The following is an 11,841-nucleotide window of genomic DNA, read 5'->3' as shown; positions in this document are numbered from 1 at the left end:
ATCTCTTGCTACAACATATATAGTCAAAATGAGTCTGATAAACAGACATTGCATTTTCACCATTTAGATAAGCAGCTTGAACTTTGTGTCACTGAAAAAGTAGAAGAAATTATAAACACTGTTCCCATCACTTTTTAGCACAGGTAGTTGGATAAAATACAAACTTTATTTCCTTCCATCATTTGAACAGGGAAAAGGAGCATAAAGCACACACAAGCTGCATTCAGCAACAATATTCTTGTTTGTCTTATAAATACAAGGCAGATGCTAATTGAAAACACAAGGAAATTTGATCCTATTAAAAAGTCAGGACGGTGCATTTAGTCAATTCATCATTAAATGCTTACTACAAGGCAGTGTTGCTGATGAAATAGTGCAAGAGCACACCCTCGTGGACAAAATGCTTACAGCACCTGGTATTCCCAGGCGGTCTCCCATCCAAGTACTAACCAGGCCCGACCCTGCTTAGCTTCCGAGATCAGACGAGATCGGGCGTACCCAGGCTGGTATGGCCGTAAGCGAGAAACAATCTCTTGCTACAACATATATAGTCAAAATGAGTCTGATAAACAGACATTGCATTTTCACCAATTAGATAAGCAGCTTGAACTTTGTGTCACTGAAAAAGTAGAAGAAATTATAAACACTGTTCCCATCACTTTTTAGCACAGGTAGTTGGATAAAATACAAACTTTATTTCCTTCCATCATTTGAACAGGGCAAAGGAGCATAAAGCACACACAAGCTGCATTCAGCAACAATATTCTTGTTTGTCTTATAAATACAAGGCAGATGCTAATTGAAAACACAAGGAAATTTGATCCTATTAAAAAGTCAGGACGGTGCATTTAGTCAATTCATCATTAAATGCTTACTACAAGGCAGTGTTGCTGATGAAATAGTGCAAGAGCATACCCTCGTGGACAAAATGCTTACAGCACTTGGTTTTCCCAGGCGGTCTCCCATCCAAGTACTAACCAGGCACGACCCTGCTTAGCTTCCGAGATCAGACGAGATCGGGCGTACCCAGGCTGGTATGGCCGTAAGCGAGAAACAATCTCTTGCTACAACATATATAGTCAAAGTGAGTCTGATAAAACAGACATTTAGTCAATTCATCATTAAATGCTTAATACAAGGCAGTGTTGCTGATGAAATAGTGCAAGAGCATACCCTCGTGGACAAAATGCTTACAGCACTTGGTTTTCCCAGGCGGTCTCCCATCCAAGTACTAACCAGGCCCGACCCTGCTTAGCTTCCGAGATCAGACGAGATCGGGCGGACCCAGGCTGGTATGGCCGTAAGCGAGAAACAATCTCTTGCTACAACATATATAGTCAAAGTGAGTCTGATAAAACAGACATTTAGTCAATTCATCATTAAATGCTTAATACAAGGCAGTGTTGCTGATGAAATAGTGCAAGAGCATACCCTCGTGGACAAAATGCTTACAGCACTTGGTTTTCCCAGGCGGTCTCCCATCCAAGTACTAACCAGGCCCGACCCTGCTTAGCTTCCGAGATCAGACGAGATCGGGCGTACCCAGGCTGGTATGGCCGTAAGCGAGAAACAATCTCTTGCTACATCATATATAGTCAAAATGAGTCTGATAAACAGACATTGCATTTTCACCAATTAGATAAGCAGCTTGAACTTTGTGTCACTGAAAAAGTAGAAGAAATTATAAACACTGTTCCCATCACTTTTTAGCACAGGTAGTTGGATAAAATACAAACTTTATTTCCTTTCATCATTTGAACAGGGCAAAGGAGCATAAAGCACACACAAGCTGCATTCAGCAACAATATTCTTGTTTGTCTTATAAATACAAGGCAGATGCTAATTGAAAACACAAGGAAATGTGATCCTATTAAAAAGTCAGGACGCTGCATTTAGTCAATTCATCATTAAATGCTTACTACAAGGCAGTGTTGCTGATGAAATAGTGCAAGAGCACACCCTCGTGGACAAAATGCTTATAGCACCTGGTATTCCCAGGCGGTCTCCCATCCAGGTACTAACCAGGCCCGACCCTGCTTAGCTTCCGAGATCAGACGAGATCGGGCGTACCCAGGCTGGTATGGCCGTAAGCAAGAAACAATCTCTTGCTACAACATATATAGTCAAAGTGAGTCTGATAAAACAGACATTTAGTCAATTCATCATTAAATGCTTAATACAAGGCAGTGTTGCTGATGAAATAGTGCAAGAGCATACCCTCGTGGACAAAATGCTTACAGCACTTGGTTTTCCCAGGCGGTCTCCCATCCAAGTACTAACCAGGCACGACCCTGCTTAGCTTCCGAGATCAGGCGTACCCAGGGTGGTATGGCCGTAAGCGAGAAACAATCTCTTGCTACAACATATATAGTCAAAATGAGTCTGATAAACAGACATTGCATTTTCACCAATTAGATAAGCAGCTTGAACTTTGTGTCACTGAAAAAGTAGAAGAAATTATAAACACTGTTCCCATCACTTTTTAGCACAGGTAGTTGGATAAAATACAAACTTTATTTCCTTCCATCATTTGAACAGGGCAAAGGAGCATAAAGCACACACAAGCTGCATTCAGCAACAATATTCTTGTTTGTCTTATAAATACAAGGCAGATGCTAATTGAAAACACAAGGAAATTTGATCCTATTAAAAAGTCAGGACGGTGCATTTAGTCAATTCATCATTAAATGCTTACTACAAGGCAGTGTTGCTGATGAAATAGTGCAAGAGCACACCCTCGTGGACAAAATGCTTATAGCACCTGGTATTCCCAGGCGGTCTCCCATCCAGGTACTAACCAGGCCCGACCCTGCTTAGCTTCCGAGATCAGACGAGATCGGGCGTACCCAGGCTGGTATGGCCGTAAGCGAGAAACAATCTCTTGCTACAACGTATATAGTCAAAGTGAGTCTGATAAAACAGACATTTAGTCAATTCATCATTAAACGCTTAATACAAGGCAGTGTTGCTGATGAAATAGTGCAAGAGCATACCCTCGTGGACAAAATGCTTACAGCACTTGGTTTTCCCAGGCGGTCTCCCATCCAAGTACTAACCAGGCACGACCCTGCTTAGCTTCCGAGATCAGACGAGATCGGGCGTACCCAGGCTGGTATGGCCGTAAGCGAGAAACAATCTCTTGCTACAACATATATAGTCAAAATGAGTCTGATAAACAGACATTGCATTTTCACCAATTAGATAAGCAGCTTGAACTTTGTGTCACTGAAAAAGTAGAAGAAATTATAAACACTGTTCCCATCACTTTTTAGCACAGGTAGTTGGATAAAATACAAACTTTATTTCCTTCCATCATTTGAACAGGGAAAAGGAGCATAAAGCACACACAAGCTGCATTCAGCAACAATATTCTTGTTTGTCTTATAAATACAAGGCAGATGCTAATTGAAAACACAAGAAAATTTGATCCTATTAAAAAGTCAGGACGGTGCATTTAGTCAATTCATCATTAAATGCTTACTACAAGGCAGTGTTGCTGATGAAATAGTGCAAGAGCACACCCTCGTGGACAAAATGCTTACAGCACCTGGTATTCCCAGGCGGTCTCCCATCCAAGTACTAACCAGGCCCGACCCTGCTTAGCTTCCGAGATCAGACGAGATCGGGCGTACCCAGGCTGGTATGGCCGTAAGCGAGAAACAATCTCTTGCTACAACATATATAGTCAAAATGAGTCTGATAAACAGACATTGCATTTTCACCAATTAGATAAGCAGCTTGAACTTTGTGTCACTGAAAAAGTAGAAGAAATTATAAACACTGTTCCCATCACTTTTTAGCACAGGTAGTTGGATAAAATACAAACTTTATTTCCTTCCATCATTTGAACAGGGCAAAGGAGCATAAAGCACACACAAGCTGCATTCAGCAACAATATTCTTGTTTGTCTTATAAATACAAGGCAGATGCTAATTGAAAACACAAGGAAATTTGATCCTATTAAAAAGTCAGGACGGTGCATTTAGTCAATTCATCATTAAATGCTTACTACAAGGCAGTGTTGCTGATGAAATAGTGCAAGAGCACACCCTCGTGGACAAAATGCTTACAGCACCTGGTATTCCCAGGCGGTCTCCCATCCAAGTACTAACCAGGCCCGACCCTGCTTAGCTTCCGAGATCAGACGAGATCGGGCGTACCCAGGCTGGTATGGCCGTAAGCGAGAAACAATCTCTTGCTACATCATATATAGTCAAAATGAGTCTGATAAACAGACATTGCATTTTCACCAATTAGATAAGCAGCTTGAACTTTGTGTCACTGAAAAAGTAGAAGAAATTATAAACACTGTTCCCATCACTTTTTAGCACAGGTAGTTGGATAAAATACAAACTTTATTTCCTTCCATCATTTGAACAGGGCAAAGGAGCATAAAGCACACACAAGCTGCATTCAGCAACAATATTCTTGTTTGTCTTATAAATACAAGGCAGATGCTAATTGAAAACACAAGGAAATTTGATCCTATTAAAAAGTCAGGACGGTGCATTTAGTCAATTCATCATTAAATGCTTACTACAAGGCAGTGTTGCTGATGAAATAGTGCAAGAGCACACCCTCGTGGACAAAATGCTTACAGCACCTGGTATTCCCAGGCGGTCTCCCATCCAGGTACTAACCAGGCCCGATCCTGCTTAGCTTCCGAGATCAGACGAGATCGGGCGTACCCAGGCTGGTATGGCCGTAAGCGAGAAACAATCTCTTGCTACAACATATATAGTCAAAGTGAGTCTGATAAAACAGACATTTAGTCAATTCATCATTAAATGCTTAATACAAGGCAGTGTTGCTGATGAAATAGTGCAAGAGCATACCCTCGTGGACAAAATGCTTACAGCACTTGGTTTTCCCAGGCGGTCTCCCATCCAAGTACTAACCAGGCACGACCCTGCTTAGCTTCCGAGATCAGACGAGATCGGGCGTACCCAGGCTGGTATGGCCGTAAGCGAGAAACAATCTCTTGCTACAACATATATAGTCAAAATGAGTCTGATAAACAGACATTGCATTTTCACCATTTAGATAAGCAGCTTGAACTTTGTGTCACTGAAAAAGTAGAAGAAATTATAAACACTGTTCCCATCACTTTTTAGCACAGGTAGTTGGATAAAATACAAACTTTATTTCCTTCCATCATTTGAACAGGGAAAAGGAGCATAAAGCACACACAAGCTGCATTCAGCAACAATATTCTTGTTTGTCTTATAAATACAAGGCAGATGCTAATTGAAAACACAAGGAAATTTGATCCTATTAAAAAGTCAGGACGGTGCATTTAGTCAATTCATCATTAAATGCTTACTACAAGGCAGTGTTGCTGATGAAATAGTGCAAGAGCACACCCTCGTGGACAAAATGCTTACAGCACCTGGTATTCCCAGGCGGTCTCCCATCCAAGTACTAACCAGGCCCGACCCTGCTTAGCTTCCGAGATCAGACGAGATCGGGCGTACCCAGGCTGGTATGGCCGTAAGCGAGAAACAATCTCTTGCTACAACATATATAGTCAAAATGAGTCTGATAAACAGACATTGCATTTTCACCAATTAGATAAGCAGCTTGAACTTTGTGTCACTGAAAAAGTAGAAGAAATTATAAACACTGTTCCCATCACTTTTTAGCACAGGTAGTTGGATAAAATACAAACTTTATTTCCTTCCATCATTTGAACAGGGCAAAGGAGCATAAAGCACACACAAGCTGCATTCAGCAACAATATTCTTGTTTGTCTTATAAATACAAGGCAGATGCTAATTGAAAACACAAGGAAATTTGATCCTATTAAAAAGTCAGGACGGTGCATTTAGTCAATTCATCATTAAATGCTTACTACAAGGCAGTGTTGCTGATGAAATAGTGCAAGAGCATACCCTCGTGGACAAAATGCTTACAGCACTTGGTTTTCCCAGGCGGTCTCCCATCCAAGTACTAACCAGGCACGACCCTGCTTAGCTTCCGAGATCAGACGAGATCGGGCGTACCCAGGCTGGTATGGCCGTAAGCGAGAAACAATCTCTTGCTACAACATATATAGTCAAAGTGAGTCTGATAAAACAGACATTTAGTCAATTCATCATTAAATGCTTAATACAAGGCAGTGTTGCTGATGAAATAGTGCAAGAGCATACCCTCGTGGACAAAATGCTTACAGCACTTGGTTTTCCCAGGCGGTCTCCCATCCAAGTAGTAACCAGGCCCGACCCTGCTTAGCTTCCGAGATCAGACGAGATCGGGCGGACCCAGGCTGGTATGGCCGTAAGCGAGAAACAATCTCTTGCTACAACATATATAGTCAAAGTGAGTCTGATAAAACAGACATTTAGTCAATTCATCATTAAATGCTTAATACAAGGCAGTGTTGCTGATGAAATAGTGCAAGAGCATACCCTCGTGGACAAAATGCTTACAGCACTTGGTTTTCCCAGGCGGTCTCCCATCCAAGTACTAACCAGGCCCGACCCTGCTTAGCTTCCGAGATCAGACGAGATCGGGCGTACCCAGGCTGGTATGGCCGTAAGCGAGAAACAATCTCTTGCTACATCATATATAGTCAAAATGAGTCTGATAAACAGACATTGCATTTTCACCAATTAGATAAGCAGCTTGAACTTTGTGTCACTGAAAAAGTAGAAGAAATTATAAACACTGTTCCCATCACTTTTTAGCACAGGTAGTTGGATAAAATACAAACTTTATTTCCTTTCATCATTTGAACAGGGCAAAGGAGCATAAAGCACACACAAGCTGCATTCAGCAACAATATTCTTGTTTGTCTTATAAATACAAGGCAGATGCTAATTGAAAACACAAGGAAATGTGATCCTATTAAAAAGTCAGGACGCTGCATTTAGTCAATTCATCATTAAATGCTTACTACAAGGCAGTGTTGCTGATGAAATAGTGCAAGAGCACACCCTCGTGGACAAAATGCTTATAGCACCTGGTATTCCCAGGCGGTCTCCCATCCAGGTACTAACCAGGCCCGACCCTGCTTAGCTTCCGAGATCAGACGAGATCGGGCGTACCCAGGCTGGTATGGCCGTAAGCAAGAAACAATCTCTTGCTACAACATATATAGTCAAAGTGAGTCTGATAAAACAGACATTTAGTCAATTCATCATTAAATGCTTAATACAAGGCAGTGTTGCTGATGAAATAGTGCAAGAGCATACCCTCGTGGACAAAATGCTTACAGCACTTGGTTTTCCCAGGCGGTCTCCCATCCAAGTACTAACCAGGCACGACCCTGCTTAGCTTCCGAGATCAGACGAGATCGGGCGTACCCAGGCTGGTATGGCCGTAAGCGAGAAACAATCTCTTGCTACAACATATATAGTCAAAATGAGTCTGATAAACAGACATTGCATTTTCACCAATTAGATAAGCAGCTTGAACTTTGTGTCACTGAAAAAGTAGAAGAAATTATAAACACTGTTCCCATCACTTTTTAGCACAGGTAGTTGGATAAAATACAAACTTTATTTCCTTCCATCATTTGAACAGGGCAAAGGAGCATAAAGCACACACAAGCTGCATTCAGCAACAATATTCTTGTTTGTCTTATAAATACAAGGCAGATGCTAATTGAAAACACAAGGAAATTTGATCCTATTAAAAAGTCAGGACGGTGCATTTAGTCAATTCATCATTAAATGCTTACTACAAGGCAGTGTTGCTGATGAAATAGTGCAAGAGCACACCCTCGTGGACAAAATGCTTACAGCACCTGGTATTCCCAGGCGGTCTCCCATCCAGGTACTAACCAGGCCCGACCCTGCTTAGCTTCCGAGATCAGACGAGATCGGGCGTACCCAGGCTGGTATGGCCGTAAGCGAGAAACAATCTCTTGCTACAACGTATATAGTCAAAGTGAGTCTGATAAAACAGACATTTAGTCAATTCATCATTAAATGCTTAATACAAGGCAGTGTTGCTGATGAAATAGTGCAAGAGCATACCCTCGTGGACAAAATGCTTACAGCACTTGGTTTTCCCAGGCGGTCTCCCATCCAAGTACTAACCAGGCACGACCCTGCTTAGCTTCCGAGATCAGACGAGATCGGGCGTACCCAGGCTGGTATGGCCGTAAGCGAGAAACAATCTCTTGCTACAACATATATAGTCAAAATGAGTCTGATAAACAGACATTGCATTTTCACCAATTAGATAAGCAGCTTGAACTTTGTGTCACTGAAAAAGTAGAAGAAATTATAAACACTGTTCCCATCACTTTTTAGCACAGGTAGTTGGATAAAATACAAACTTTATTTCCTTCCATCATTTGAACAGGGAAAAGGAGCATAAAGCACACACAAGCTGCATTCAGCAACAATATTCTTGTTTGTCTTATAAATACAAGGCAGATGCTAATTGAAAACACAAGGAAATTTGATCCTATTAAAAAGTCAGGACGGTGCATTTAGTCAATTCATCATTAAATGCTTACTACAAGGCAGTGTTGCTGATGAAATAGTGCAAGAGCACACCCTCGTGGACAAAATGCTTACAGCACCTGGTATTCCCAGGCGGTCTCCCATCCAAGTACTAACCAGGCCCGACCCTGCTTAGCTTCCGAGATCAGACGAGATCGGGCGTACCCAGGCTGGTATGGCCGTAAGCAAGAAACAATCTCTTGCTACAACATATATAGTCAAAATGAGTCTGATAAACAGACATTGCATTTTCACCAATTAGATAAGCAGCTTGAACTTTGTGTCACTGAAAAAGTAGAAGAAATTATAAACACTGTTCCCATCACTTTTTAGCACAGGTAGTTGGATAAAATACAAACTTTATTTCCTTCCATCATTTGAACAGGGCAAAGGAGCATAAAGCACACACAAGCTGCATTCAGCAACAATATTCTTGTTTGTCTTATAAATACAAGGCAGATGCTAATTGAAAACACAAGGAAATTTGATCCTATTAAAAAGTCAGGACGGTGCATTTAGTCAATTCATCATTAAATGCTTACTACAAGGCAGTGTTGCTGATGAAATAGTGCAAGAGCACACCCTCGTGGACAAAATGCTTACAGCACCTGGTATTCCCAGGCGGTCTCCCATCCAGGTACTAACCAGGCCCGACCCTGCTTAGCTTCCGAGATCAGACGAGATCGGGCGTACCCAGGCTGGTATGGCCGTAAGCGAGAAACAATCTCTTGCTACAACATATATAGTCAAAGTGAGTCTGATAAAACAGACATTTAGTCAATTCATCATTAAATGCTTAATACAAGGCAGTGTTGCTGATGAAATAGTGCAAGAGCATACCCTTGTGGACAAAATGCTTACAGCACTTGGTTTTCCCAGGCGGTCTCCCATCCAAGTACTAACCAGGCACGACCCTGCTTAGCTTCCGAGATCAGACGAGATCGGGCGTACCCAGGCTGGTATGGCCGTAAGCGAGAAACAATCTCTTGCTACAACATATATAGTCAAAATGAGTCTGATAAACAGACATTGCATTTTCACCAATTAGATAAGCAGCTTGAACTTTGTGTCACTGAAAAAGTAGAAGAAATTATAAACACTGTTCCCATCACTTTTTAGCACAGGTAGTTGGATAAAATACAAACTTTATTTCCTTCCATCATTTGAACAGGGAAAAGGAGCATAAAGCACACACAAGCTGCATTCAGCAACAATATTCTTGTTTGTCTTATAAATACAAGGCAGATGCTAATTGAAAACACAAGGAAATTTGATCCTATTAAAAAGTCAGGACGGTGCATTTAGTCAATTCATCATTAAATGCTTACTACAAGGCAGTGTTGCTGATGAAATAGTGCAAGAGCACACCCTCGTGGACAAAATGCTTACAGCACCTGGTATTCCCAGGCGGTCTCCCATCCAAGTACTAACCAGGCCCGACCCTGCTTAGCTTCCGAGATCAGACGAGATCGGGCGTACCCAGGCTGGTATGGCCGTAAGCGAGAAACAATCTCTTGCTACAACATATATAGTCAAAATGAGTCTGATAAACAGACATTGCATTTTCACCAATTAGATAAGCAGCTTGAACTTTGTGTCACTGAAAAAGTAGAAGAAATTATAAACACTGTTCCCATCACTTTTTAGCACAGGTAGTTGGATAAAATACAAACTTTATTTCCTTCCATCATTTGAACAGGGCAAAGGAGCATAAAGCACACACAAGCTGCATTCAGCAACAATATTCTTGTTTGTCTTATAAATACAAGGCAGATGCTAATTGAAAACACAAGGAAATTTGATCCTATTAAAAAGTCAGGACGGTGCATTTAGTCAATTCATCATTAAATGCTTACTACAAGGCAGTGTTGCTGATGAAATAGTGCAAGAGCACACCCTCGTGGACAAAATGCTTACAGCACCTGGTATTCCCAGGCGGTCTCCCATCCAGGTACTAACCAGGCCCGACCCTGCTTAGCTTCCGAGATCAGACGAGATCGGGCGTACCCAGGCTGGTATGGCCGTAAGCGAGAAACAATCTCTTGCTACAACGTATATAGTCAAAGTGAGTCTGATAAAACAGACATTTAGTCAATTCATCATTAAATGCTTAATACAAGGCAGTGTTGCTGATGAAATAGTGCAAGAGCATACCCTCGTGGACAAAATGCTTACAGCACTTGGTTTTCCCAGGCGGTCTCCCATCCAAGTACTAACCAGGCACGACCCTGCTTAGCTTCCGAGATCAGACGAGATCGGGCGTACCCAGGCTGGTATGGCCGTAAGCGAGAAACAATCTCTTGCTACAACATATATAGTCAAAATGAGTCTGATAAACAGACATTGCATTTTCACCAATTAGATAAGCAGCTTGAACTTTGTGTCACTGAAAAAGTAGAAGAAATTATAAACACTGTTCCCATCACTTTTTAGCACAGGTAGTTGGATAAAATACAAACTTTATTTCCTTCCATCATTTGAACAGGGAAAAGGAGCATAAAGCACACACAAGCTGCATTCAGCAACAATATTCTTGTTTGTCTTATAAATACAAGGCAGATGCTAATTGAAAACACAAGGAAATTTGATCCTATTAAAAAGTCAGGACGGTGCATTTAGTCAATTCATCATTAAATGCTTACTACAAGGCAGTGTTGCTGATGAAATAGTGCAAGAGCACACCCTCGTGGACAAAATGCTTACAGCACCTGGTATTCCCAGGCGGTCTCCCATCCAAGTACTAACCAGGCCCGACCCTGCTTAGCTTCCGAGATCAGACGAGATCGGGCGTACCCAGGCTGGTATGGCCGTAAGCGAGAAACAATCTCTTGCTACAACATATATAGTCAAAATGAGTCTGATAAACAGACATTGCATTTTCACCAATTAGATAAGCAGCTTGAACTTTGTGTCACTGAAAAAGTAGAAGAAATTATAAACACTGTTCCCATCACTTTTTAGCACAGGTAGTTGGATAAAATACAAACTTTATTTCCTTCCATCATTTGAACAGGGCAAAGGAGCATAAAGCACACACAAGCTGCATTCAGCAACAATATTCTTGTTTGTCTTATAAATACAAGGCAGATGCTAATTGAAAACACAAGGAAATTTGATCCTATTAAAAAGTCAGGACGGTGCATTTAGTCAATTCATCATTAAATGCTTACTACAAGGCAGTGTTGCTGATGAAATAGTGCAAGAGCACACCCTCGTGGACAAAATGCTTACAGCACCTGGTATTCCCAGGCGGTCTCCCATCCAGGTACTAACCAGGCCCGACCCTGCTTAGCTTCCGAGATCAGACGAGATCGGGCGTACCCAGGCTGGTATGGCCGTAAGCGAGAAACAATCTCTTGCTACAACATATATAGTCAAAGTGAGTCTG

The 11,841-nt window shown here is 41.6% G+C and overlaps 27 non-coding genes and 1 pseudogene across 27 annotated transcripts; all 28 read right to left on the bottom strand.

The window, feature by feature from the left end:
* Nucleotides 1-401: 401 nt before the first annotated feature.
* LOC145883864 (5S ribosomal RNA) lies at nucleotides 402-520 on the bottom strand. The gene has a single exon (XR_014395440.1). It is a non-coding gene; the product is annotated as a 5S ribosomal RNA (ribosomal RNA).
* Nucleotides 521-929: 409 nt separating this feature from the next.
* LOC145852013 (5S ribosomal RNA) lies at nucleotides 930-1,048 on the bottom strand. The gene has a single exon (XR_014373867.1). It is a non-coding gene; the product is annotated as a 5S ribosomal RNA (ribosomal RNA).
* A 139-nt stretch (nucleotides 1,049-1,187) lies between these two features.
* Nucleotides 1,188-1,306, bottom strand: LOC145887369 (5S ribosomal RNA). The gene has a single exon (XR_014398960.1). It is a non-coding gene; the product is annotated as a 5S ribosomal RNA (ribosomal RNA).
* Nucleotides 1,307-1,445: 139 nt separating this feature from the next.
* LOC145885690 (5S ribosomal RNA) lies at nucleotides 1,446-1,564 on the bottom strand. Its single transcript, XR_014397273.1, has one exon. It is a non-coding gene; the product is annotated as a 5S ribosomal RNA (ribosomal RNA).
* Nucleotides 1,565-1,973: 409 nt separating this feature from the next.
* Nucleotides 1,974-2,092, bottom strand: LOC145885526 (5S ribosomal RNA). The gene has a single exon (XR_014397109.1). It is a non-coding gene; the product is annotated as a 5S ribosomal RNA (ribosomal RNA).
* A 139-nt stretch (nucleotides 2,093-2,231) lies between these two features.
* Nucleotides 2,232-2,340, bottom strand: LOC145853528 (uncharacterized; annotated as a pseudogene).
* Nucleotides 2,341-2,749: 409 nt separating this feature from the next.
* Nucleotides 2,750-2,868, bottom strand: LOC145885525 (5S ribosomal RNA). The gene has a single exon (XR_014397108.1). It is a non-coding gene; the product is annotated as a 5S ribosomal RNA (ribosomal RNA).
* Nucleotides 2,869-3,007: 139 nt separating this feature from the next.
* LOC145852012 (5S ribosomal RNA) lies at nucleotides 3,008-3,126 on the bottom strand. Its single transcript, XR_014373866.1, has one exon. It is a non-coding gene; the product is annotated as a 5S ribosomal RNA (ribosomal RNA).
* A 409-nt stretch (nucleotides 3,127-3,535) lies between these two features.
* On the bottom strand, nucleotides 3,536-3,654 carry LOC145883853 (5S ribosomal RNA). The gene has a single exon (XR_014395429.1). It is a non-coding gene; the product is annotated as a 5S ribosomal RNA (ribosomal RNA).
* A 409-nt stretch (nucleotides 3,655-4,063) lies between these two features.
* LOC145883842 (5S ribosomal RNA) lies at nucleotides 4,064-4,182 on the bottom strand. The gene has a single exon (XR_014395418.1). It is a non-coding gene; the product is annotated as a 5S ribosomal RNA (ribosomal RNA).
* Nucleotides 4,183-4,591: 409 nt separating this feature from the next.
* On the bottom strand, nucleotides 4,592-4,710 carry LOC145857674 (5S ribosomal RNA). The gene has a single exon (XR_014378575.1). It is a non-coding gene; the product is annotated as a 5S ribosomal RNA (ribosomal RNA).
* A 139-nt stretch (nucleotides 4,711-4,849) lies between these two features.
* LOC145852011 (5S ribosomal RNA) lies at nucleotides 4,850-4,968 on the bottom strand. Its single transcript, XR_014373865.1, has one exon. It is a non-coding gene; the product is annotated as a 5S ribosomal RNA (ribosomal RNA).
* Nucleotides 4,969-5,377: 409 nt separating this feature from the next.
* Nucleotides 5,378-5,496, bottom strand: LOC145883831 (5S ribosomal RNA). Its single transcript, XR_014395407.1, has one exon. It is a non-coding gene; the product is annotated as a 5S ribosomal RNA (ribosomal RNA).
* Nucleotides 5,497-5,905: 409 nt separating this feature from the next.
* On the bottom strand, nucleotides 5,906-6,024 carry LOC145852009 (5S ribosomal RNA). The gene has a single exon (XR_014373863.1). It is a non-coding gene; the product is annotated as a 5S ribosomal RNA (ribosomal RNA).
* A 139-nt stretch (nucleotides 6,025-6,163) lies between these two features.
* Nucleotides 6,164-6,282, bottom strand: LOC145852241 (5S ribosomal RNA). The gene has a single exon (XR_014374095.1). It is a non-coding gene; the product is annotated as a 5S ribosomal RNA (ribosomal RNA).
* A 139-nt stretch (nucleotides 6,283-6,421) lies between these two features.
* Nucleotides 6,422-6,540, bottom strand: LOC145885689 (5S ribosomal RNA). The gene has a single exon (XR_014397272.1). It is a non-coding gene; the product is annotated as a 5S ribosomal RNA (ribosomal RNA).
* Nucleotides 6,541-6,949: 409 nt separating this feature from the next.
* Nucleotides 6,950-7,068, bottom strand: LOC145885524 (5S ribosomal RNA). The gene has a single exon (XR_014397107.1). It is a non-coding gene; the product is annotated as a 5S ribosomal RNA (ribosomal RNA).
* Nucleotides 7,069-7,207: 139 nt separating this feature from the next.
* LOC145852008 (5S ribosomal RNA) lies at nucleotides 7,208-7,326 on the bottom strand. The gene has a single exon (XR_014373862.1). It is a non-coding gene; the product is annotated as a 5S ribosomal RNA (ribosomal RNA).
* Nucleotides 7,327-7,735: 409 nt separating this feature from the next.
* On the bottom strand, nucleotides 7,736-7,854 carry LOC145881601 (5S ribosomal RNA). Its single transcript, XR_014393174.1, has one exon. It is a non-coding gene; the product is annotated as a 5S ribosomal RNA (ribosomal RNA).
* Nucleotides 7,855-7,993: 139 nt separating this feature from the next.
* On the bottom strand, nucleotides 7,994-8,112 carry LOC145852007 (5S ribosomal RNA). The gene has a single exon (XR_014373861.1). It is a non-coding gene; the product is annotated as a 5S ribosomal RNA (ribosomal RNA).
* Nucleotides 8,113-8,521: 409 nt separating this feature from the next.
* Nucleotides 8,522-8,640, bottom strand: LOC145883819 (5S ribosomal RNA). Its single transcript, XR_014395395.1, has one exon. It is a non-coding gene; the product is annotated as a 5S ribosomal RNA (ribosomal RNA).
* A 409-nt stretch (nucleotides 8,641-9,049) lies between these two features.
* Nucleotides 9,050-9,168, bottom strand: LOC145881600 (5S ribosomal RNA). Its single transcript, XR_014393173.1, has one exon. It is a non-coding gene; the product is annotated as a 5S ribosomal RNA (ribosomal RNA).
* A 139-nt stretch (nucleotides 9,169-9,307) lies between these two features.
* On the bottom strand, nucleotides 9,308-9,426 carry LOC145852006 (5S ribosomal RNA). The gene has a single exon (XR_014373860.1). It is a non-coding gene; the product is annotated as a 5S ribosomal RNA (ribosomal RNA).
* A 409-nt stretch (nucleotides 9,427-9,835) lies between these two features.
* Nucleotides 9,836-9,954, bottom strand: LOC145883808 (5S ribosomal RNA). Its single transcript, XR_014395384.1, has one exon. It is a non-coding gene; the product is annotated as a 5S ribosomal RNA (ribosomal RNA).
* A 409-nt stretch (nucleotides 9,955-10,363) lies between these two features.
* On the bottom strand, nucleotides 10,364-10,482 carry LOC145881599 (5S ribosomal RNA). The gene has a single exon (XR_014393172.1). It is a non-coding gene; the product is annotated as a 5S ribosomal RNA (ribosomal RNA).
* A 139-nt stretch (nucleotides 10,483-10,621) lies between these two features.
* LOC145852005 (5S ribosomal RNA) lies at nucleotides 10,622-10,740 on the bottom strand. Its single transcript, XR_014373859.1, has one exon. It is a non-coding gene; the product is annotated as a 5S ribosomal RNA (ribosomal RNA).
* A 409-nt stretch (nucleotides 10,741-11,149) lies between these two features.
* LOC145883797 (5S ribosomal RNA) lies at nucleotides 11,150-11,268 on the bottom strand. The gene has a single exon (XR_014395373.1). It is a non-coding gene; the product is annotated as a 5S ribosomal RNA (ribosomal RNA).
* Nucleotides 11,269-11,677: 409 nt separating this feature from the next.
* LOC145881597 (5S ribosomal RNA) lies at nucleotides 11,678-11,796 on the bottom strand. Its single transcript, XR_014393170.1, has one exon. It is a non-coding gene; the product is annotated as a 5S ribosomal RNA (ribosomal RNA).
* Nucleotides 11,797-11,841: the final 45 nt, after the last annotated feature.

The sequence above is a fragment of the Salmo salar genome, chromosome 08, assembly GCF_965601325.2.
Source record: "Salmo salar chromosome 08, fSalSal1, whole genome shotgun sequence".
NCBI classification, from domain to species: domain Eukaryota; kingdom Metazoa; phylum Chordata; class Actinopteri; order Salmoniformes; family Salmonidae; genus Salmo; species Salmo salar.
The sequence above is the reverse complement of the archived record's forward strand: the minus strand, read 5'-3'. Positions and strand labels throughout refer to the sequence as shown.